At 35.9% G+C, this 24,017-nt stretch overlaps 1 long non-coding RNA gene and 1 other non-coding gene across 2 annotated transcripts; one reads left to right on the top strand and one right to left on the bottom strand.

Moving 5' to 3' along the window:
* Positions 1–3,001: 3,001 nt before the first annotated feature.
* On the top strand, positions 3,002–3,108 carry LOC128126497 (small nucleolar RNA R71). Its single transcript, XR_008224493.1, has one exon. It is a non-coding gene; the product is annotated as a small nucleolar RNA R71 (small nucleolar RNA).
* Positions 3,109–8,892: 5,784 nt separating this feature from the next.
* Positions 8,893–10,097, bottom strand: LOC111915085 (uncharacterized). Its single transcript, XR_002858032.3, has 2 exons — positions 9,968–10,097; positions 8,893–9,153 (listed from the first exon to the last, which is right to left on the bottom strand). It is a non-coding gene; the product is annotated as an uncharacterized LOC111915085 (long non-coding RNA).
* Between the last annotated feature and the right edge of the window lie 13,920 nt (positions 10,098–24,017).

The following is a 24,017-nucleotide window of genomic DNA, read 5'->3' as shown; positions in this document are numbered from 1 at the left end:
CACCCGTGACAAGTGAAAGAAAATTGGTCCCCTTCATAAGTCTTCGACCAATAGCGTGTTAACTCTGCGACCATTCCCACTCCACCAAGCCATCCCCAATCGATAATTGGAGCTATTGCAAACTCCCTATTATATAACCATCCAAGCCGATTCTCGTAGGTAGTTAGCAACGGTCGGGGAATGTTTTGAGGAAACTGGTATAAGGGATGTATGCTTGCTACATCTATCGGGTTTTCCTCCTGCGGAACAGCTCGTCGTGGTCCCATTTCTATATACACAAGCAAACCAAAGCAGCAAACAACCAACACATTAAAACATATTAAATGGGTCTGCCAGAAGTCACGACGTGGCCAGGCTATGCCACGTCGTGGGCCGCATCGCAAACAGATTCTGAATCGGTCTTTTTACAAGCGATTTCGATAAAAATAGTGCTTGGGGTTTGTTCCTATGGACATTTAAATGACATGCAATCTAAAATCAGCCACTAGATTCAAACAATTTCGTGAATAATACAAACCCTGACCATGAAAACTTGAAATTGGAAGAATTACTACAAAATAATGAGTAAAACACGTACCAAATAGATTAATTGGCAAGATCTTGCAAGGAAATTGGAAGTAGAATAAGAAATTGGCTGTGGGGTTATAATGTTTCTGTTTGTGCGGGAGTCTCCAAGTGGGGAATGAGATTTCTCGGTCAAAGGGTTTTAAGCAATTGGTCCCCCCCCCCTGATTTTTAAAGGCCACGACGTGGCTGGCTATGCCCACGTCGTGGAAACTACCAGATGCAAAACTTTAATAAAGTTTATCATATTAACTAATTTCTTTGCATATCATTCATTATTTAAAGTTCCCTACAGCTAATTCTCTACTAATTACCGGTTTTTAGATGATGAATTGATGTCTTTCCTAATTAAAAAGAAAAAAATTTAAAAAAAAATGCAAACCAAACTCGGGTTGCCTCCCGAGAAGCGCTTCTTTTTCTTGGATTCTTGAGCTGGACTCCGTGCCTTCTACGTTGAATCTTCGGAAGAGTCTACCACCAGGATCTTTTGTTCTTTGAACCGCCGTTTGTAAGCTTGAACTCTCCTTTTGTACGCCTTCTTTGAATTCTCCTTTTTAGCTTTTCCATCTTCTTCAAGCTTGCGTTTTGTGCCCTTCGTTTGTTCCTTGCACTCCATAGCATTCTCTTCTTCTTTCACCACTGACCTTGTTACTCTTGAAGTGACTTCCTCTTCATCACTTGTCATTTCATCGTCCTCTTCGCTCACCCAAGAAGGCGGGCTCTTGTAAGCTATGACTTCAATTACATACAGAACAGATGCCCTTGGTTTGGTCCTCTTGACTTGATGAACTGCCTTTATCTCTTCTTCCATAAGCTTTTCCAGTTCTTCTAGTTCATTCTCTTCATTAATTGTGAACGCCTCTTCTTTATCTTCTTGAAAGTCATCTTTTATCCCAAAGACTTCTTGTTCATCTCCAACCCTCAAAGTGAGCTTAGACTCGCGGATATCTACTAGGCTCCAGCAGTGTTAAGCAATGGCCTGCCAAGGATTATTGGAACATCCGGATCTTCTTTCATGTCCAAGACTATAAAGTCTATTGGAAAAACAAATTTTCCAATTTTTACCAAAATATCTTCCACGATACCGCAGGGTTGTGTCACCGAACGATTTGTCATGTGAATCTTCATTTTCGTAGCCTTTATCTTCTGAATCTCCAATTTTTGATAAAATGAAAAAGGCATTAGATTAATGCTAGCCCCAGAATCGGCTAAAGCATTAACCTTCATTTTGTTCCCAAACTCACATGGAAGAGTGAGGCGTCCAGGATCCCCCATCTTTTCTGGTGTTTCTCCCAACACAGCTTTTGAAGTTTGTTCACTTAGAATCACTGTAGACTGCTTCTTTAATTGCCTTCGTGTATCTATTAAGTCTTGTAGTAATTTCTGGTTCTCGGGGTCTTTGGATAAAGACTCGACAAAGGGGGTATTGATTGGGATCCCCTTCACATGCTTTACGAACTCTAAATGTTCCTTCTCCAGTTGACTAAGTGCTGCTCGGGTGGGAAATGGCAGAGGTGGATGATAAGTTGGACTGGGCTCAAAGGATTTTTGATCAAACTTGTGCCACGTCGTGGCCAGAGGAGTGCCACGTCATGGCGAGTCTGGTTCAACACTTTCTCCATTTTCGATCCTTGATTTCTTGGGCTGCTGCGGTTCTTCTTTCAACGGCTCCAGGAACTCAGATATTGCATCTTCTTCATTGTCGATGGCCATTACGTGAGATTGGGCCTTTACTTCGGGATTCTTCGGGGACAATTTTTCATGAACTAAAGTGGCTAGTTGACCAAATTGTACTTGAAGGTTATGGATGGAGGCTTGCTGGTTCTTTATCAATGTTTGTTGTTCCATGATAGCGGAATCAGTGGCATCGTGTCTCTTTTCTGAATCCTCCATAAACTTCATCAAAATGGTCTCTAGGTCCGGTTTCTTCTCGGCCGGCGACTGCTCCTTTTGATATAGGCCTCGACCTGTCTGCCTATATTTCTCTTCTTTTTGCCTCCTATACTCTTCATATGGCAGCCACTCCTTCTTTGGTTTCCTCCAGTCCTCATCAAATTTATCCCCACTAGTATAGCACACTTGAGCTCTTCTGTTCCCAAACTCATCTATATTGCAGTCCTTGGTCAAGTGTGGACCACTGCATCTCTCGTACCCCACTCTTATGGCATGTATCGACTGGTCCATTTGTGTTATCCTGCGATCCATGTTATTCAGCATGGCCATGACAGCTGCAATTTCTTCAGTTTGGGACCCACCACCGCCTTTGATTCCATCTTGTCTTGGGTTGTGGTATTCGCGAGAGTGTTTTGCGAATTCTTCAATTAGCTCCTTAACCTCCCTTGGATTTTTCTTTGTCAACGGTCCTTGAGAATCAAGGAGTTGTCTTGTCATCACATTGACCCCATCATAAAAGATTGACATCTCTTGCTGCACATTTAGGTCATGTTGAGGGAAATTTCTGAGCAAGCCCTTTTACCTTTCCCATGCTTCGTATAGTGACTCCACCGGCTGTTGCTCAAAGTTGGCTATTGCCTTCTTGAGTTTGGATATCTTGGATGGCGGGCAAAACTGGTCCAGAAATTGCTCACGCATTTGAGCCAAAGTGGTGATTGTACCCGGAGCGAGTGCTTTCAACCACTCTTAGCAGCTCCTTTGAAAGTAATGGGAAGCATCCTAAGCAAGACTGTGTTTTTGTTGACATTTGGGACACTGAAGTAATCCGCAATGTCATTGACTTCATCTAGATGCTTAAAAGCATCCTCATGATCTTTCCCGAAAAATGGGATGTCCTTCAGTGCGGTCAGTATGTGTCCCTTCAGCTCGAATGTGGCAGTGGCAGGTATTGCGGGTTGGACCAAACCGGGACCCATATCCTCTCGGATCCGCTTCTTGTAAGCTCACATGGACATTTCTTCAATCGCTGCCATCTCGTTCCTTGGCTCGTTTCGGGTTCGTTTGTGTGTTCTTCAAATTCTGGCTCGGTCTCGCTTTCGGACTCGGTCTGGACGGGTGTATGATCCAAATGCTCAAGATTGCTCTTGTGCTTCGCTGATGAACTTGACTCTCCTGTCTTCTTTCCCGACTTCCTAGAAAAGGCTGACTTCAATTCCTACAAGGGCGTCTTTTTCTTGTGAAGTGCAGACTCAGGATCTTCCAGTGGTGCCACCAAGTGTGTGTTTGAGCTTCTGGTCATGAACTCCTGCAACTTGCTAAACTAAAAACGTAAAACTGAACTAAAATAAGAAAGACTAACTTCAACTAAAAAAAATATAGTTTTTAACTGTCCACGTCGTGGCCAGAGTAGTGCCACGTCGTGGACTCTGTGAATAACAGAAAAAATTATTTTGCTGAAAAATTAACTTTTTGTGGGTTTTTACTCCACAAGAAGGATCGATCAATTTAATGCAAATAAATAAGCTAAAAACTAAGCCGTTCCCCAGAAACGGCGCCAAAAACTTGATGTGCACGAAAGTACTCACTAATTTTAATATTTATAACCTAACAAACATAACGAACTATGCACTTATAGGCAGTGTACCTAGTCAGATTACAGTATAGCTTGGGTAAGTCGGGTGTCGATCACAGGGAACGGTGTTCTAATTAATTTACTTACTATTAAATTAACCTAATTTATTAACAAGTTTAATAAGGGGTTTTTATCTGGTTTTACAAGATCAGATGAACTTAATTCAAAATGAAAACACACTCTTGTTTAGTTTTGAATCCACTTTTCCCTTATGGCTAGCTAATGATTACGGATTATTAAGTTGGTTTTTAGTTGTATTAGTAATTTAGTTCTATCTTACCAATAACTAACTAATTCATGTCAAACCATGTATGTTCACACATAATTAAACACAGAACTAATTATGAATGTAAATATGCTATGTAAGATTTGTTGTATAAACGCAATTATGGTCACAATACACGTTCTCTAGCACATCTAAGCTTTATTTATTCTAATTGCTAACTAAGATTGGTCAATCCTAGCTCTAACAATTCAATGTTCACTAAATTATTAGGTAAACAGGTTCATGCAGTTTAATGATCACTAAGCTACACAGAACATGCAATCAAGCAAATAGATAAACAAATAATAGCATGCTAGGTTATACAAATCAAACACAAGCAATTTCTTTACCAACTAAATTCAATCCATAAACATATAACTATTCATAAGTTCAAAGCTTCATCTAGCTAAACAAGAGTTGCTAGATTCAGCTGCTTATCATAGCAGATAAATCAACACAACTAAAACTAATGAAAGACATGTTCTTATATAACTAAAATATAAACCTTTACTTCTTTTGGTGTTGAAAACCCTCTTCCAGAACCTTTCTTTCGTTCTTATTCGTCTCCTGGAACTCTTTTTCTTCTGCCAAAAGCCTCCCTTTTCGTAATAATCAGGAGGACTTATATAATCCTCAAAAAACCCGCGCCACGTCGTGGCCAGATGTGCCACGTCGTCGGCTTCAAGCAATCCGTATCCTTCAAGGAAATCCTCCGCGTCGCGATGCTTATCTTCTGGAACACCCATGCCACGTCGTGGGCTTCATCGCCACGTCGTGAATTTAGTTCTTATCATGAATTTATTATTTTCTTGTCTTCCAAGCCTCCCATGTTCCCCATTTTGTCACCTTTGGTCCCTTTCTTCGAAAATCCTTTGTATTGACTGAAAATAACAATTTAAACTCATAAGTATCATTATTCTAAACAATAATGTACTTAAATATTGCCTAAAAATAAGTATAAATATGGCAATATCAAAACCCAAAGTGTAATCATGTATAAAATAAATTTCAATATTAAAATAATATCCTTACTTCTACTTATAAACTTATGTTTTTAACTTTTAACATATTATACTTAATTTATAAGTTTTAATATATTGTTGGATGTAACCATTATCATTTTAAAGATAAAATTTTGGAACAATTTGTATAAAACATATAAGCTATTAATTTAGATATAACATTATAGAGTCAACTTAAATATAAATTTTAGTTTAACTTAAACAACCAAAATATATTTTGTAAATGGTTAAAAGTGATAAATTGTAGTATCTTTCTAATAATAATTATAAGTTGATTAATAAGGTTAAATAAATATCAAACTTAAAGTGTAATCATAAATAAACTAAATTTAAATTTTAAAATAATGTTTTTACTTCTATTTATAAAGTTATATCTTTAAATTTTAACATATTATACTTAAATTGCTAATTTAAATATAACATTACAGTTTCAACTTAAATATAAATTTCCGTTCCACTTAAAAAACCAAAGAATATTTTTAAAATAGTTAAAAGTGATAAAGTGTAGTGATAAATGCAAAAACTAAATTGTAATCTCAATTTAACTAAAATATTCCTAAGGATATTTCTATAATACTTAAAAAATTTCAAATATGTAAGTTAAAATAACTTACAATAACAATAATTAAAAATAACTTTATATAAATGATTATACTGTTACCTTTAAAATCAAAAAACAATATTTGATATTTTAATTAATTATAATGATAGAAATTAAAACATTAAGCAAATAAATTTTAAAAAAAAAATAATTAACAATAACAACAATTATAAATATCATTAAACCATATATTATATTTAATTTTATTCATGTGTAAGTTGCGGATAGAAGTCATTATAACGATTGAGATTATGCAGTTATATTAGATGTATATATTACCATATAATTCAAAATAATCAATATATTATATCAATTTAGTATACAAATTATTATATCCAACTTAACAACAACGTTCTTGTTATATTTAAAAAAAACATATATTTGTAAAAACTTAAACTATATATGTGTTTCTGCATAACGGACATTCGCCTAGTTTTTAATATAATTTAGCCTCTTCAAAATTGGGAGTTGAACTCATGATAGCTCGGATGTAACATAGGCATGCGAGATGTAAGTCACACACTTAAGTTGCATATGTTCATGCATCTTGTGTAAGCCGCTTCAAATAGATTTTTGAACATCATTTATGAAAATTGTTTCCAAAGAACTAAAACCGGATGGCTTGCATTTGCGACTTACGGGTCGTATAGCAACTCATGTGTATACATCCCCCCCCCCCCCCCCCCCCCCCCCCCTCAATGATTTGCTGAATGTGCATTTGTTACTAGTTAAAAAGATAAATGAAACATAATAATTAGTTCAAATCGTATGAAGGGGAGTTTGTGCTCGACAAGAGTTACCCAAAAAATAAAGGCCTATGGACGATCGTACTAAGTGGTTAGGTCAAATTTTAATGAAATATGTCATCTTTTCAATCGGTTAGAATTTGAAAACTTTGGTGGGGGCATTGCTTTATAAATAAATGAATAAATTTCTAAATATTGATGGGATACAAAATTAATATATTTTAAATTTATTTTCGTATTGAGGGATTGACAATAAAAAAAACATGTCTAAGTAGGATTAGAAATTAATTACGAATCTCATTTTGTTAGCATAATTTTTTTTTGGATAATCAACTTTTGATTTTATTATAAGTTTATATAATTAATAAGCTGTTAAATATTTATTTGTAAAAAACTAGGTTTCTTAAAATACAACTATATTATCTGAATAAGGTAAGTGTTTTAAGAACGGAATTTAGGATGTTATATTATCACACATAGGACTTCCGGTATGCAGATGATTTTATAAGTGAAATCCGACATGGAAAGGCCAATTCACACGTTAACACCATTCTATTCTTCTGTAGTTTCCTTGTTGATTGGGTGCCTTCATGGGTCTTCAAAGACGTTTCTCCATTCTTCTTCTTCTTCTCTCTTCTTCTTTGTATATCCTCTCTCTACGTGTGAACAATGTCCCCTTAGGCTGTAACGGTGTTGGTTAAGGGGAGTTCTGATGAGTGGCTATGTCTTCACGTATATCCATACCGGATACCCTTATAAATTATAATTGTTTAATAACAATGAGTCCGTGACGTCCCATAGTTTGTGGCATTTGAAAAGACGGGCACGTGGAAGAAAAAACATAAATATGCTACTTCCATAATCTCATTTGGATAATGCATTTAACATTAATATAGATATGAAAATTTACAAATACGGTCCATAAAATTCTAAATATTTGATTAGCGATAAAAAACCAAATTTAAAACTCGAAATACACCAATAATTTTGCCAAAAGTTGGGATTGTTTGTATAGATAGGACTGTTCATTATTTGGATAAAACCGAATTGTCCAATTGGACAATTTGGATCGGACTATTTGGTTCGGATATTCGGATTTTTGGATTGGTTTTTAGCAAAACCGAATTATTATTTTGGATTTCGGATTGGTTTTGGTTTAGAAAATAAAAACCGAATAGTCCAAAAAAACCGAATTGCAATTTATTATTTTGTTCTTTTTAATATATATCTTTAATAATTTATAAATTTACTAAATTATTCTTTTATTATATTAAAATTTTTCATCTATTATAATACTTTAATATGTACTTCTTATCTAAAAAAAAATTGTCTATAAAGTAGTAAATTATAATATATTTTTCTTGATAGTTATTTATAAGTTTTAATTCACAACTAATTAAACAATATTTTTTTAGTTTATATTATAAAGTAAGTTAATACTAAAGTTATATATTTGTTGAAATGTCTTAATTCTTGAAAACCGAATTGTAAAAAACCGATCAAACCGAATTATAATTTGGTTGGATCGGATCAGATTTGAATTTAGTTTGGACTATCTGCATCTATGTTTTAAAAACCGAAATTAATTTGGATTCACTTGATCGGATCGGATTAAACCGATCCATCCAAATGAACACCCCTATGTATAGATGGGCTATAGATGGGCTGGGAAATAGGTCGGGGATGGGTCGGGATAAGCCCAATTTTTAGAAGCATGAGATTTGATTCCCCATATTCGTAGCGGATGGGTATTACCAAAACCTGTCTATTCATGACCTGTTTTCATCGCTACCATGAACATATGGGATAAGATAAATCATAATAATAATGTAGTTGCAAAAAAAAAAAAAAAAAAAAAAAAAACTATTTAGACTCTAATAGTAATATTTTATCTCTAAATTATCAGATTTTCACTATTATGATTTATGAAAACATGCAAGGAGACAGTCAAATAAATGCTTAATTGAGTAATATGCCGACCAAGACTCTAAGAGCAGATTAAACCATTAGTCAATCTCAAATTTGATCAAATTACTTACACTTATGGTGCCAAGTCAATAACGGGCTTTAAATGGGTCCATGTAACAAACTGGGTCCTATGTCAATTGTATCATCTTGGAAAAGAAAATGAGAAACTAACTAAGGATACCCCACTATTCAAAAATAAATGTCATAAAAACAAATTTTGAAAATTAAAAGACAAAGCTATAAGTTTACAAACAAGGAAAAGCATGGGGCCCTTGCCTTCTCAACAGGGTACATAGTCACATGTCTAGCTTATACATTAACACTTGTACCTTTCTAGTATTTCATTCAGCCTTTCTATACTACAATTCTAGTAAAAAGGTATTTTGTTCGATTCCGTTCCATGTGAGCTGTAAATGAAGTGGCGTCGTCTTCGCTCTTCACTATGTGTATTGGGTTGGAGCCTGAACCAGCACAACTAAACTGATAAATAAACAGAAAGCAGAAAGTTCAAAGTTTAAAACCACATACTAATATAATAAAAAGTTTCATTAGTCTGAATCCTCATTCAAAGACTCTTTTGGTCGACAATATGTAGTTGAGGTTTGTAAACATGTTCTATCAAATCAGCATGAAGGTTCTGATGTGTATCTCGTTTATGTATATTCCATTATGTTTAACACGTATTGTATAGCATTTCTACTCGTTTATAGGTTGGTAAAAGTTTATTTTCATCAAAATGACATATCTTAATTCATTCGTCTTCTAAAATTGTCTTATATTATAGGACAGAAAAATACATTACGTTTGGGCTTCTATGAAAATGTTCGATTATCCATTATGTGTCAGCGTTTCTTAAGGACATCAAAACCTCATTTCGAATCCTTCAAAGCTCCTTCTTGAGTTGCTTTAAATTTTATTTGTTTTTAATCATTTAGAGACATTCATGATGCCACAAATATAGACTAGTCAAGATATATCTCATCAACAAAAAAAAAATGTGTTTGTATGATGCTCTATTCATTTCAAAGAGACCTGTAGGTGTACTTCTAAGATTGATCTAGCTTAACTCCTACAAATCCAATACTAAGAACCTATATTTCGGGGAAATTTACTATTTTTTAGATTAAGAAGCTACATTTTGGGAAAAATTACTAAGTTTGGCCAAGTTCTTCGGATTTGAGTGTATGTTTTTATTACAGATAATTTATTTTGCATTTCAACAACAAAATAGGTAAATCTAAGCAAATATGAACATTAAAAATATAAAACACTAACCGTGTACAATGAAAACACCTCCCAGTCGGAATCCATAGTTCCTCCTTATGAAACACCATCCTTCTGGAAATTGTTTAGTTTCGAACTTTAGATTTTTCTTTTGGGATAACATAAACTTTCTCAGCCATATGTGTGTGTGTGTGTGTGTGTGTGTGTATATATATATATATATATATATATATATATATATATATATATATATATATATATATATATATATATAACACTAGGTTACAACCCGTGGAAACCACGGGTAAAAGATTTATAATATTTTATTAAAATAATAAGATATAAGTTTTGTTTAGATTTTTATATAATCAGTTTCTTTGTTTTGTTTCAATGAAAAAAACGTAGTTAATTACCCTGTAACACAAACGTAAAAATTTCTTCAATATATCTAAGCTACATCACAAACAATTTAAGAACAATTTGAATAAATAAGAAAGAAATTTAGAGTTTTTAAAAAATATCATCATAACTCCAAAAATATTTACCATCCGGTTGCTTTGAAATGTGTATAAAAACATCATACTTCCATTTATCTGTAAGAAATTAAAGAAAGGGCTATATCAAGAAATAACAATGTACTTTTATTAATTTATGTATTATAACAACTTACTTCTGTTTATTTCATTTAAGCATTATACTCTGAGATATCAAAAGTAAATAAATTAGCACCGAAATATGTAAGCAGCCACACCAAAAGTCAAGTATAGCACAAGTTCGAAATATGTATATATGTTAGTGACGTATGTTAATAGTGTTGGAATAGTGTCTAAGGCTGCAACTATATTAGGCAAGTATTTGACCCGGTTGTGCATGGTCCTTTTGGGTTGCCTTCATCATAGCAACTTGACAGGATGATTTATTATGAGAGAAGAAATATTATTAATATATTATGAGAATAATATAAAGAGTAATAATATTATTATTTGATTAATATAAGTCATAAATTAATTAGGAATTAATTTAGTGACTTAAAGAGATTAATTAAATAAAGGGGTATAAATTGTCAATTGTATGATAGTTGTATTTTGGGCTATAAATCCCTTATGGATAATGGTGGATGATTTCTAAGGCTTAGGATAGGCTTAGAATTCGTCCAAGGGCTTATCTATTAGGGTATTGGATTGCTTAGGGCCTAAGTTATCCAATTAGGGTTAAAGGGTGAAACCCCAGGAGCCTTACAAGTATAAAAGGACCCCAAGGGTTAAGGAAATCGGCACTTGTGCTTTAGAAAGAAACCCTGGCCGATTTCTCTTCCCTCTCCTCTCTCTCAAATCAACCTCTTGCTAGTTGGTGTTTGTAAGCCATTAGAGGAGTGACAATTGTGACTCTAAAGCTCCAAGGACAAGAAGATCAAGCAAGTGATTCAAGGTAAGCTTCTAATTCTGATTTCATACTGTTGTTATAGTCTATTAGCAATTAGAAGTCTTGGATTCAATGTATGTTCAATTAGAGAAACCTAGATCCAAGCATTAGGGTTGCATGTGCACTTAGGAATGTTCATAGGGCTAAAACCCATCAGTGGTATCAGAGACTAGATTGGTTTCTATTGAATTGATGCATTGTTTGCTTGTTTGATGCTTGTTAAATTCGTTTTTTATGTTTCTGTCTGATGGACTCGGCGAGTAGGCTCGACTCGGCGAGTCCATTGGGGTACTCGGCGAGTCCAAGCGTCAGAAAGAGCAATCTTCTGGATTTCTTGTTGTTTATCTTTGAGATACTTGCCTTAATCATATTAGAACAATATAAATCCGATTTTATGATATATATGAATATATTCTTGACCTAATTGAAGATATTTATCAATTAATAAAATATTTATTTCCTTATGTGATAATTGATTAATTATTTTAATTTAATTGGTAAATTGTTTTGCAAGAAATCATTAAACAAATCAAATATGGATAATTATGTGATTAATTGTTAAATTAGATTATTTTTTATTTGATCCCCTATGTTTTGAAAAGTTTAAAACTTGCCCTCAAGTTTTGAAATTTATGTTTTGTGATTAAAAGTTTTAATTTAGACAATTTAAATTTCAAACCCTAGAATTTTACAAGTTTAAAATTCAACCCTATACTAATATAATATTAGAAGATTAATATATATATATATATATATATATATATATATATATATGATTAAAAATGCTAGTCTTACCGTTAGTAGGCCTCATTCATGAAGTCGGTCTATAAGGTGGGTATAAGGTTGCTGCCTATAAAATGGTGCTTAATGGGTGTACACTCACACCCACCGCTTGCTTGATCGGTGGAGGGTCGTTAGCCGAACGGGTAGGATAGGGCAACCTCATCTTTTCATTAAAAGTATAATATGAAATACAAAGTAACTACACATATTTTTTTAAAATTTCCCAATCTTAGTTACTTTAGGAAAAGTGAATTGATGCAATCCCATGAAATTACACTTTGCACCCTTGCTAAGAAGTTAGTGGAGCATGTGTGGTTTACCAGCACACTAATTGGTTCTAAGCAAAGGTGGCAAAGGGTGATTCATTGTTTATCATAGTTCGATGGAGCGTGTGTGGTTTACCGGCACATCGAATAGGTGATCGTTACAATGAAGGCACCATGTGAATTTGCATGGTAATTCGCACCCACTTTGTGATCCTCGGTATCCCAGTCACAAACAAGAGGGGCATATCGAGATTTAAACATGCCATTGAAAAGTTTCAATGAATCTCATCCAAACCTAGGAATTCTCAATACATTTAGAACTTAAAGTTATGTTTTCGTGATGGAGAATTAGTGAATCGTCATTCACTTACCTTCAAATTGTTTGCATGTTAGATTACGGTATCCCTTTTCTAATATGTAAATATTGTTGTTGGATCCTAGCCCTAATTTTTATTATTGGGTGATAATTAGGGATTCAAATTCTAATCTATCTTTGTCCTTTCTATTTGTAGATGTCGAACGCGAACAACGCTGTTGCTAGTTCATTCACATTGATGAGCCTTTGTCAAAAGGTGACTTTCGATGGGACGAACTTTAGTGAATGGATAAGATACATTCGCACAATTGCTCGCTACGAGGATAAGGAGTATGTCCTCGATGAGAAGCTTGAGAAGATCAACCCAAAAATCGCTACTTCGGTTGAAATGGCTGCTTTTGAAACTCACGAGCGTGATGCAACGAAGGTACATTGCATCATGATAGCCACCATGAATGCCGAATTCCAAAAGTCCTATGAGGACATGTATCCGTACGAAATGCATCAAGACTTGTTGGAGAGATACCACCAAAACGCAAGGCAAGAACGTTATGAGATTTTCACTAACATGATTTCCGCCAAAATGGGTCATGGAGAATCTCTTACCGTGCACCTGCAAAAGATACAAAGGTATGTCGATCGTCTTCGCAAGTTGAATGTTGACTTTGGGGAAGACTTAGCGATCGACATGGTGCTTCACTCTTTGCCTCCGTGTTACAATCAATTTAGGATGACCTACCACATGAACAAGGAAGAGGTCACCCTAAGTAAGCTCCAAGGTCTCCTTAGGGTTGCTGAAAGCAACCTCAAGGACAAGTCTGTTGCACCCACTCCCAATCCACCCGCTGCTCCTATTTTGGCCATTGGGCAAGGAAGAGGTAAGAAGAGGAAGGCTCCATCTAAGAGCCACCGCAAGGGAAAGTCCCGAGATGGTTCCTCTTCTAGTGGGACCAAAGTTGATCCCGCTAAGCCTAACCCTAACCCAAAGGAGGCAGAGTGCCATCATTTCCATAAAATAGGGCAGTGGAAGAGAAGCTGCCCAGACTACCTGCAAGCCATAAGGGAAGGAAAGATCAAGCCGTCTTTCGCAGGTATATACACAATTAAATCTAACGATTCATCTCATGCTATTTCTTGGGTCCTTGATACCAGTTGTGGTTACCATATTTGTTCTGAATTGTAGGGACTAAGAAGAAATAGGGATGTGGAGCATGGAAGAATAAATCTAATCATGGGGAACAGAAGATCGTCGCCTGTGACCAAGATTAGAGTGTATTCTTTACTGCTTAGGAATGTTTTATGTTTAGATTGAACAATTGCTGCTATTCGCCAGAAATGGCAAGAAACATCATTTCATTTCATGGTTTGTTTAGACAAGGTTTTAGATTTTCTTTTAATAATGAGAATGGTTCTATTCTTGCTTATCTAAATGGTGTCTTATATTTTGAAGCAATACCGTGTAATGGAATCTATGAAACTGTTATGATTGTAGATAACTTAGGAAATGATGTTTTATGCATGGATTCTTCCAATGGTATGGATAGAGCATCCTTGTGGCATTGTCTTCTTAGACATGTCAACAAGAAGCGCATAGCCCAACTCCAATGGAGTGATGGAGTCATTCGACCTTAGGGAAGATGACACATGCGAGTCTTGTTTGCTTGGAAAGATGACTAAGTCACCCTTCACTAGTACATGTGAAAGGGGTGAGGGTCTATTGGATCTAATACATACCGATGTATGTGGACCGTTTAGATCAACCACGAAGGATGGGAACCGCTTTTATGTGACTTTTACCGATGACTATAGTACATATGCGTATATCTACCTAATCAAGCAAAAGTCAGAAACGTTTGAAAAGTTCAAAGAGTTCAAGAATGAAGTGGAAAATCAATTGGGCAGGAAAATCAAGATGCTTCGATTCGATCGAGGAGGAGAGTACCTAAGTCTTGAATTCCACGGCTATCTCAAGGAGTGTGGAATAGTTTCACAATTGACGCCACCTAGGATACCGCTATTGAATGGTGTGGCAGAAAGGCGTAATCGAACCTTGTTAGACATGGTTCGCTCTATGATGAGTCGTGCTTCACTACCTATCTCTTTTTGGGGGTATGCCTTAGAAACTGCCGCCATATCCTTAACCGAGTCCCTACTAAGAAGGTTGCCAAAACACCTCACGAGATGTGGACAGGGAAAGCTCCCTCGTTAGCACATATCAAGGTTTGGGGTTGCGAGGATTTCGTAAGACGAGATACTCACGACAAGCTCGAACCTTGTAGTGAGCAATGTATTTTCATCGGCTACCCGCATAAATCCTTTGGATATCTCTTCTATAGACCGAAGGATAATGTTGTCTTTGTTGCGAGGAGAGGAGTTTTCCGAGAGCGAGAACTTGTAAGCCAAGGAGACAGTGGGAGGCAAATCGAGCTTGAAGAGATTCAAGAGTCGATAGATACCGCTGGCACTCAACCCGAGGAGGAAACTCCGGTTGAACCGATTGGCAAGTCCTTACCTCTTAGACGTTCTGAAAGAGTTAGAGTTCAACCCCAGTTTTATGGTTTTCATATTACTACCGAAGGGGATACGTATATTAGTGATGGTACACTAATAAATCTAGATGAACCTAATAGCTATAAGGAAGCCATGACAGGCCCGGAGTCTGCGAAATGGAAAGAGGCAATGGACAGCGAGATCCAGTCCATGTATGACAACCAAGTTTGGAATTTGGATGATAATGTGCCCGGACGTAAGACCGTTGGGTGCAAATGGAACTTCAAGAAGAAGACCGACGTGGATGGAAACGTACACACATATAAGGCGCGATTGGTTGCGAAGGGCTTTACTCAAACTCCCGGAGTTGACTATGATGAGACATTCTCACCAGTTGCAAAGATAAAGTCTATTAGAGTGATGCTAGCAATTGCCGCATTTCATGATTATGAGATTTGGAAAATGGATGTCAAAACCGTTTTCCTTAATGGGAAGTTGGCTGAGGATGTTTACATGGCTCAGCCAGAGGGTTTTGTCGATCCGAAGCATCCAAATAGAGTGTGTAAGCTTGAGAAATCCATTTATGGACTTAAGCAAGCGTCTCGCAGATGGAATCTTTGCTTCGATGAGAAAGTCAAAGAGTTTGGATTTGTACGAAGCGAAGATGAATCATGTGTATATGTCAAAGCCAGTGGGAGTATAGTAAGCTTCCTCGTTCTGTATGTCGATGACATACTACTCATAGGAAACGACGTACCGACTCTGCAGGAGGTTAAGTCCTGGCTCGGGAATTGCTTCGCTATGAAGGACCTCGGAGAGGCTTCCTATATTTTAGGAATAAGGATAGTGAGAGAACGAAGTAAAAGACTAATAGGACTTAGTCAGAACACTTACTTAGATAAAGTACTAAAACGTTTTAGTATGGAAAACTCGAAGAAGGGAGAATTACCGATACAAAGTAATGCCAAGTTGAGTGAGACTCAAAGTCCGAGTCCCGAAGCTGAAATAGCAGAAATGAGCCGAGTACCATACACTTCCGCAGTTGGCTCAATCATGTAAGTTATGACTTGTACTCGCCTTGCTGTAGCCTTTGCTTTGAGCATGGTTAGTAGATATCAAGGGAACCCTGGCAGAGCCCATTGGATTGTGGTTAAGAATATCCTTAAGTACCTTCGGAGGACGAAGGAATGGTTCTTAGTCCTCGGAGGGAGTGATGACTTGAAGGTACGAGGGTATAGTGACGCCAGCTTTCAGACCGACAGGGACAACTACCGTTCGCAGTCGGGCTGGGTCTTTACCCTGAATGGAGGAGCAGTAACTTGGAAGAGTTCCAAAGAGGAAACTATAGCTGATTCAACATGTGAATCAGAGTACATTGCAGCGAGCGAGGCGTCAAAGGAGGCAATATGGTTAAAGAACTTCATCAGTGATCTTGGAGTTTTACCTGCCATAAAGGAGCCCATGGAGATTTTCTGTGATAATGAAGGAGCGGTTGCCTTGACCAAGGAACCGAGGGATCATGGTAGATCTCGACATATCGACAGAAAATATCACTTTATTAGACATCATGTAGAATAAGGACAACTCGTGGTGAAGAGGATATCATCAGAAGATAACCCAGCAGATCCGCTTACGAAGGGACTGAGTAGGGTTAAGCACTTGCAACATGCTAGGAGTATTGGGCTGAAGGATGATATCATTATAGATTAGATAGTAGTAGAAACGTGTAATAGATAAATGTAATTAACATTTGATGATTAAATAAAAGAGTATTATTTATGAGTAATGTTACTGTCTTATGTTAATCGTTTAACTATTGTTTCACTTTGCATGTTTTGACTTCCAAAATAATTGAGTTTATTAAGAATAATCGAATTATTCAAATTGTCCACAATCGTTCATATGTTGGAAGTAGGTATGAATGAAGATTGTCATGAATTAGTGTGTAGATTGTCTAAATGGTATTAGACATAGCAAAAGTTTGTTGCAACGTTCATGAGTGCTTATGAACCAGTTTTGAGAATTGGAACAAACCCGCGCTTGCTGGAATCACCTTATGGAATATGATAAAAGGGGTGATCGCAAGACGATAATATCATATGGTCTTAAAACCTAGATATATGGTTTGTTATTTGTTAATTGGTTGTACATTGATAACGCGAAACCGCATCAGTAACTTGATGTTATAAAATGCATTGTTGTGTATGATTGATTAATGAATAAGTAAATGCATATAAGTCGAAGTTTATCTGTTACTTTTATCCTAAGAGGGTAAAAGCGATATCTCGGCCGCTCGATGATTTGATTTGACTTATGTGCCAGGCCCGGTCAGAACTGAATTGATGTGTTCGATTAAGTTCTATGTCAAATAAATCGGAGATCGAGAAACCAAATGCTAGACAAATTAGTTCCATATAGAATTGTCAGCATGATATCTAAACAGAGGACTGTACGATCCCTTATCTGAAGGACAAAGATTGATTAGATCAGAGTTTGACAGCGTCTTTGAGAGCTACGATTGCTAATCGGAGTATACTTGTGTATATAGTTACTAGACTTATCCAAGTGGGAGACTGTTGGAATAGTGTCTAAGGCTACAACTATATTAGGCAAGTATTTGACCCGGTTGTGCATGGTCCTTTTGGGTTGCCTTCACCATAGCAACTTGACAGGATGATTTATTATGAGAGAAGAAATATTATTAATATATTATGAGAATAATATAAAGAGTAATAATATTATTATTTGATTAATATAAGTCATAAATTAATTAGGAATTAATTTGGTGACTTAAAGAGATTAATTAAATAAAGGGGTATAAACTGTCAATTGTATGATAGTTGTATTTTGGGCTATAAATCCCTTATGGATAATGGTGGACGATTTCTAAGGCTTAGGATACGCTTAGAATTCATCCAAGGGCTTATCTATTAGGGTATTAGATTGCTTAGGGCCTAAGTTATCCAGTTAGGGTTTAAGGGTGAAACCCTAGGAGCCTTACAAGTATAAAAGGACCCCAAGGGTTAAGGAAATCGGCACTTGTGCTTTAGAAAGAAACCCTGGCCGGTTTCTCTTCCCTCTCCTCTCTCTCAAATCATCCTCTTGCTAGTTGGTGTTTGTAAGCCATTAGAGGAGTGACAATTGTGACTCTAAAGCTCCAAGGACAAGAAGATCAAGCAAGTGATTCAAGGTAAGCTTCTAATTCTGATTTCATACTGTTGTTATAGTCTATTAGCAATTAGAAGTCTTGGATTCAATGTATGTTCAATTAGAGAAACCTAGATCCAAGCATTAGGGTTGCATGTGCACATAGGAATATTCATATGGCTAAAACCCATCAAATAGTGTAGCCTAATACTTTAAAAAACAATAGATAAATGTTTGATAGTAGAATAACATGAAAAAAATGATTCCTTTAGTGGTTATTCAATTACCAATAAACTTCACTTCTTTAGCAATCTGGAAAAACAAAAGCAAGGGTAAAATGATCGTATAAGGAGAAATTAGATTTAAAAATATAGAGTAAAAAAAAGTCATTATAAGAATCTAGCCTCCATGCCCAGGTCTGTTCCAACGTTCATTTTTGGTGATCAAATACATTGGGTCTTTAGATCAAAGGAGTATTTTCCTTCGAGATCAACCATTACAGTTATCGTCAATTGTCATGAGGACTCGAATCGAAGCAACGAATCTCAAGATTATGTGCTTTTCCAGCCTATTTTATACAAACCAAAGATAAATTGAACTCATATAAGATTAAGATGCTACAGATAATTAAATAACATATTTGAAATAAAGAAATTGAATCATGATCTAAAATTTTGAATCAAACCTTCATGACAAGTAGGGGTGAGCATTTAGACCGAACCGGACCGGACCGGTTATGGAGAATATTGTGGACCGTGGATCGGACCGGATGAGTCATGTCCGTGTCCGTGTTCGGGTCCGGGTCCAGGTCCGGGTTTTCCAGTTCTTTGATCCCTTTGGACCGGTACAACTTTAAGTGGATAGAGTACAAGTCGTTAAAATAAGTTTTTGGGTTTGATACAATACAACTTGTAAAAATGATTACGTTTTCATTTCATGCATAACTAATCTACCTTGATGTTATAATATTATAACTTGAAAAATTAATTTTCCAAATAAAATCAACTAACATATCAATCAAGTTCACCAAGACTCTTTTCATATGATTTATCTGTCAAAGATACATAAAATTCAGAATTATAGTCTAAAATAATAGTTAAAAAGTTGAAATATTTCAGCTTTAATAGCTCAACTTTGAAAGATTGTAACTTACTGAATATAATATCAAAATCAACAAAATTTATCTACAAACTGTAAACTAAATGTTGGAAAAAACCACAGGTCAATCCGACTTAAAACGAATGAGTTGTGATTGTTTAAAAAATTTCACAAATTACAAAATTTTAAAAATTTTGCTGAAAAGCTCAAAATTTTCAGCTTCGATAGCTCAACTTTGAAAGACTGTAACTCATTGAATATAATACCAAAATCAACAAAATTAGAGTCTAAATTCAACTACAAACTGTAATTTAACGTTGGAAAAAAAACGCGTGTCAATCCGACTTAAAATCTATGAGTTATGGTTGTTTAAAAATTTTCACAGATCACAAAATTTTAAAAATATTGTTGAAAAGCTGAAAATTTTCAGCTTTGATAGCGAAACTTTGAAAGATAGTAGCTCATTGAATATAATACGAAAATCAACAAAATTGTAGTCTAAAGTCATCTACATGTTGGAAAAAACTGCATATCAATCCGACTTAAAATGAATGAGTTATTGTTGTTTAAAAATTTTCACAGTATACACACACATCTCATTTGTAACTTATGGTCTTAGTGGAAAACCCTAAAATCCACTACACATCGTCAGCCGTCGTTTCTCCCAAATATCTTATGTCTCCATCCTTACTATCTTCAATCTCTGGAAGGCCTCCATAACCACCAACTTCCTCCTGATGTAATTGTTACCTCCACCTTCATGGTGTCGTCGTTACCTCTACCGGCGCCCCTCTACCACCCTGCTTCTACCTTAAGTCGAAATGAGAAACCCTAAGTCTATTTTCCCGCCACCGTCACACACCGTTTACTGGAAGCCCTAACCCTAAAGTGGCTCCACCATCATCACCAGGCATCACACCCAAACTAATCCCCCCCCCCAATCATTTGTCATACACGACTATTACACCAGGAGCACACCACCACCCATTATTGTCTTTATTGTCGTCATTGCTATCACCCCCTCCTCTTTCTCTCCACCACCACCCTCTCCTTATTTTATCCTCTTGTCGGTGACCTTCACGATTGCTTGACACAATTTTCACTTTTATGAATAAACATAAGGGGGTTTTCTTCTTCCACCATATTCAGGTTTGTTCGATTCAACACAAAAGAGAATCATCTGGCTTGTTCACTGAATTTTTTGGATCTTATATTTCCTCGAGTTTTAATCTTTTGCATTTAAATGTTTTTCTTTTTGCATTTTAAAGAACAATGGTAGTGGTGGTGCCTACTGCACCCTCAACCATCCACCGCCATGGAGTCGTTCAACCAATTTCCAGGTATTGTCTGTAACAACCATAAAATTTGAGCCAACTTAAAACATTTTATTTCATTCAAAAACTATTAATTTCATACATCTTATTTTCAAAATAGTTTAAACATCAGAATATCACCCAGAACCATATCACATGAATCATAAAACATGAGGAGCGGTACGATCACGCCTTCGCCTTACCACAATCTCCTGGAGTACCTGAAACAATACACTGAACTGTAAGCCCGAAAGCTTAGTGAGTTACCCCCAAAATACCAATCACATACAACCATAATCATAACATATTGTATCACAATACATAACAGCCATGCCTCTCAAGTTTGCAGCGTGACTGGTCCGCCCTCAACAGGCCTTCAGTTCACCTGGTTCACTCTCTGAGTCTACAGTATGACTGGACCGCCCGCACCAGGCCTTCAGTCTATCTGGATCTATCCGAGCCTTCGGTATGACTGGACCGCCATACGGGCCTACAATCTATCCAGATCGCTCGTAGGGTATATTGGCCTTCAGCACAAAGTAGGACCACCTCAACCCAAACATCAAGCAAATAACCATGTGTACATATAACAGGTAATTGTTGGGTTTTGAGCATTCTAACACTCCTAAGTGTACATGCAACCCTAAATACCTTGGATCTATGTTTTCTCCATTATACATGCAAATATGAACTTTCCAAGGTATTCATCCTAACTAGCATAATAACATTGACTCAAATGAATATATCAAGTTAGAATTACATACCTCTTTGATGTAGATTATCTTCATGAAGCTTGAGTGCCTAGTGCCCCAAGTGTGATACCTCAAATGGTTCACACAACACCAAATACACTTAGAAAGACTTGAGAGAATATCCACACTTCATAAAATCGGCTAGACCATTGTTCTCACACATAGTGGCCGATTTCTTGAGCCATGGGATTCTTTTATATGGTGGCTATTAGGGTTACACCATGTAACTCACAACTTTACCCATTCCTTATGCTCCATGGATTTTAACCTCCACGGAGTATCCATGGGTCACCCCATGGACTTAGTCCAACATAAGGAATCTTGGATCACAAGACCACATATATAAGAATGAATGATTTACACAATCAACCCATATATTTAATTAGTCTTCTTTTGATCACTTAATTAATCCTAGATTAATTCTTTATCAATACTAATTAAATAATCTTATTAATATATTAGAACTTATAATATATTAACAAACCTTAAGTGTTATTTCTCTCATTATAGTCTATCCAAATGCATGATGCCATGCAACCCAAATGGACCATGTCGGGTCGGGTCAAGTCTTACCAATTATAGTTATGGACTTAGACATTAATCCAATAGTCTCCCACTTGGATAAGTCTAAAAATATTATTGTGTATGACTTTAGGAACCGATCAGCAATCGTAGCTCTTAAAAGCTTCTGTCGAACTCTGACCTTTGTCAATGACTTGTCCATTAGATAAGGGATCATATATTCCTCCATTCTAGATATCATATGGACTGAGACGTGGATTATAATCATTCTCTCTATCCATTTGTTGTTTCCTGATTTCCGATTTATGACAACTGACTAATTGAACAAATCAAATCAATCCTTGTCCGGCCGAGCACTTCCATTTGTCATCATAAAATCATCGAGGGGCCCACAGATATCGCTTTTATCCCGAGGTAAAAGGAATGGATAAACTTCGACTCATGTGGCTTGTTCTACTACTTGTTGAATCATACACAAAGGCACATTTTATAACACCGAGTTACCGAATGCGTTTTCGTGCAATCAATGTACAACCAACTCATAGTAACAACTCATATCTCTAGGTTTGAAGAATATAAGATATTATCGTCTCATGATCACTCGTGATAAAATCCATGAAGTGATTCCAATGAGCGCGGGTTGAATCCAATACTCAGAACTTATGAGCACTCATGAGTGTTGTAGCCATTTGTCCAACATCTTAGACCTCTACAAGCCAACCCATGACAATCTTAATTCATATCTACTTTCAACATATGACCGAATGTGGATGGTTTGAATAACTTAGTTAATCAAGAAGAACGACCTAGTTATTCTGGAAGTTAAAATATGCAAAGTGAAACACAATAATAATTGAATCCAATATGGTATCAAAACCTATGAACATAAATAAAACACCTTTTATTTATCACCATATGATTACACATTATTCATTGTATACTGTTTCAGCTATCAAATTTATTCTTGAATTTAAAACAATAGTTGTCCCATGCTCCAAGCATGTACACTATGTTTTCTAAACACTAGTCATGCCATACACCAAGTATGCATACTATGTTTGTCTATGATCTTTACTTTGTGAAATAGATCAATTGAACATAACTCCAATGATCCTCTTTTCACAGTCTCAAAGCCTTACTGCAAATGCAAGAATTCCAAATTCATGTCATTTACTGAAATCTGTTAGATTCTAAACTTATATGCATTAATCCTCTTGTGATGATTATGCACAAAGTCATAAAAACTTGACAACAACCATTACAGAGCATTCCAAAGGAGATCAGCTCCTTGGAAACATCCTTCGTGCATTAAGTTTCCTAATCTTACACAGATTGAATAATTTTCTAACTTTGAAACATTTCCAGATTCCATTTTGACTATCACTTCTGAACAAGAGTTGCCTCCTTACAGATTATGTCAATATGGTCCTTCCAAAATTAACCCTATACTTCCAACTGTCCTTGAGCAATCAATCTTTGGTAAACCTTAGATTTTCCTCGACAATCGCTATGACATCCCCAATTCCTCGGTCAGAAAAGACCGATTTGTTTATGCTTGGTTTTTAAAATCAGAGTAATCTTTTAAAGAAAACAGTTGCGGAATTTGTTCCCAAAATATGATAAAGATTTATCAAAGCATTTCTTTAAAGAAATTTATTTTTATTATATAACAAAATCTCGAGATGTCATGTTCCGATACAGACACATAAGCATAAACAGAACTTACATTATTTACACTAAAGATTTTACATCTCCTTAAATCTCTCCGTGAAATATATTTTCGTATCGATACCTGTGATATAAAGAAAACTGAGTGGGTCAGGCTTGGGAGCCTGGTGAGCATATAGGGTTTTCAACCCACAATAATATAATTATTATATTCAACCATCAAACAATCAACCCGATTACCCATCCACATTATCTTCTTTATTTCTTAGGATTTTACCCTAAGAATTCAACTACCCGTCATTCATTCATTCCTAAGGATTGACC

Source organism: Lactuca sativa, chromosome 5, assembly GCF_002870075.4.
Source record: "Lactuca sativa cultivar Salinas chromosome 5, Lsat_Salinas_v11, whole genome shotgun sequence".
In the NCBI taxonomy this organism is placed as follows: domain Eukaryota; kingdom Viridiplantae; phylum Streptophyta; class Magnoliopsida; order Asterales; family Asteraceae; genus Lactuca; species Lactuca sativa.
This window is presented reverse-complemented; position numbering and strand designations above follow the sequence as displayed.